General features: G+C 44.8%; 1 pseudogene; it reads left to right on the top strand.

Moving 5' to 3' along the window:
- The window catches only part of LOC124294293, a 3,225-nt pseudogene that overhangs the window by 525 nt on the left and 200 nt on the right, over window positions 1–2,500 (top strand).

Raw genomic sequence — 2,500 nt, 5'->3', positions numbered from 1 at the left:
CGTAATCGGAATGAGTACACTTTAAATCCTTTAACGAGGATCCATTGGAGGGCAAGTCTGGTGCCAGCAGCCGCGGTAATTCCAGCTCCAATAGCGTATATTAAAGTTGTTGCGGTTAAAAAGCTCGTAGTTGAATCTGTGTCCCACGCTGTCGGTTCACCGCTCGCGGTGTCTAACTGGCATGATTGTGGGACGTCCTACCGGTGGGCTTAGCCCTCCGGGGCGGCCCAACTAATATCCCATCGCGGTGCTCTTCACTGAGTGTCGAGGTGGGCCGGTACGTTTACTTTGAACAAATTAGAGTGCTTAAGGGAGCTTTCCAGTGTGAAATTTTCAAAAAATCGATTTTTTTTTTTTTGCTTTATCGAATAGTATACACTCTTCCGAATATTCCCTGAAATTTTCATGCCGAAATTCAGATTATTTCGGTTACTGTACAGCATTTCTTGGAAGAAGGTAACGGAGCGCTACAGCTGCCGCGTCGGCCGTCTGCCCGTGCGACCGTCATTTCTATTGTCTCGTTCCTACCTGCACGTACATGAACTTGGTTCGCCAATTGTCGAAAATGTGAATTCGGACTTTTGCATAATTTGCCGTTAATTAGCCGTAAATTAGTCGCGCGACTTATTTTTTTGTCGCACTCGATTTTCAAAAAAAAAGCGGTGTACGGGCGCGAACACTCAAAACAATAACGAGAGCTTCAATCACTGTGTATGGCAACTAGCCCCAAAGCACGTATTCTGCGGCAAGCAGATAGTAGAAATCGCGACGCAATGTGCTGTGTGCATCTTCAATGAAGGTTACGACCCAATTTTAAAAATTTTGGAGACGATGGGATGCACAATAGGGCCGAGCGCCGCAGATTTCACCGCTAAGTACAAGAATGCGCGCATCACCCAAGCAAACCGCCGGGCGTCCCTGGATAGCAAAGAGGCGAGGACAGCTCGTCGGACTGAACAATCCATTGAGCACGATCTTTTCGAAGAAGCAGAAGGGATATTGTATGGACCTGGCATCGCTGATTGACCGTAAGTAAACGATTTACCTAAAATTTCCTCACTTGAAACTTTGAACGCGTTTTTCTCGAAACAGCATTTTTCAAAACGGTGTCCAACTTGGAGGGCAGAGTTTTAAAGCTATCGAGTTGAATTTTTTACACAATATACTTAACGTCATCGTTTATCGTGCTATGAAAGCTTTTTTTGTTTTTTTGACATCTTCCTATTTTTTTGTAAAAAAAACTGCCAAAAAAAATGCTAAAATCGATACTTTTTGTTCAAAACGGCGCCATTTTTGCAAAAAAAAAAAAAAAGAAAAAAGCCTCCATAGCACGAAAGCCAATTATATACCGATCAATAATCTTTTTGTGTTTTTTGTTTCAGATCAAAATTGTGACCCCCAACGTGGACACCACATCCAAGTGCATTTTCTGCAACAATTGTTTCATCATTTTTATAGATATTAATTAATAAATAAATCGATCTTTAAAAAATTGTTTTGTATTCTTCAATACCCAATTAATATACAAAAAAAACCAGACCGATTAGATTATTTTTTCTTTGAAAAAAAAAATCGCGAAAAACAGCGATTTTTCGGGCTGTCACACTGGAAAGCTCCCTTAAAGCAGGCTATTTTCGCCTGAATACTGTGTGCATGGAATAATGGAATAGGACCTCGGTTCTATTTTGTTGGTTTTCGGAACCCCGAGGTAATGATTAATAGGGACAGATGGGGGCATTCGTATTGCGACGTTAGAGGTGAAATTCTTGGATCGTCGCAAGACGGACAGAAGCGAAAGCATTTGCCAAAAATGTTTTCTTTAATCAAGAACGAAAGTTAGAGGTTCGAAGGCGATCAGATACCGCCCTAGTTCTAACCATAAACGATGCCAGCTAGCGATCCGCCGAAGTTCCTCCGATGACTCGGCGGGCAGCTTCCAGGAAACCAAAGCTTTTGGGTTCCGGGGGAAGTATGGTTGCAAAGCTGAAACTTAAAGGAATTGACGAAAGGGCACCACCAGGAGTGGAGCCTGCGGCTTAATTTGACTCAACACGGGAAACCTCACCAGGCCCGGACACCGGAAGGATTGACAGATTGAGAGCTCTTTCTTGATTCGGTGGGTGGTGGTGCATGGCCGTTCTTAGTTGGTGGAGCGATTTGTCTGGTTAATTCCGATAACGAACGAGACTCTAGCCTGCTAAATAGGCGTACCTTCCGGTATCTCGAAGGCCCCCGGCCTCGGTCGGGCGGTTTTTACTACCGGCGTACAAATAAATCTTCTTAGAGGGACCGGCGGCTTCTAGCCGCACGAGATTGAGCAATAACAGGTCTGTGATGCCCTTAGATGTTCTGGGCCGCACGCGCGCTACACTGAAGGAATCAGCGTGTCTTCCCTGGCCGAAAGGCCCGGGTAACCCGCTGAACCTCCTTCGTGCTAGGGATTGGGGCTTGCAATTATTCCCCATGAACGAGGAATTCCCAGTAAGCGCGAGTCATAAGC

This window comes from Neodiprion lecontei, chromosome 4 (assembly GCF_021901455.1).
Source record: "Neodiprion lecontei isolate iyNeoLeco1 chromosome 4, iyNeoLeco1.1, whole genome shotgun sequence".
Lineage (NCBI taxonomy): Eukaryota > Metazoa > Arthropoda > Insecta > Hymenoptera > Diprionidae > Neodiprion > Neodiprion lecontei.
Note: the sequence above shows the minus strand (reverse complement) of the source record. Positions and strands in the feature narration are given on the sequence as shown.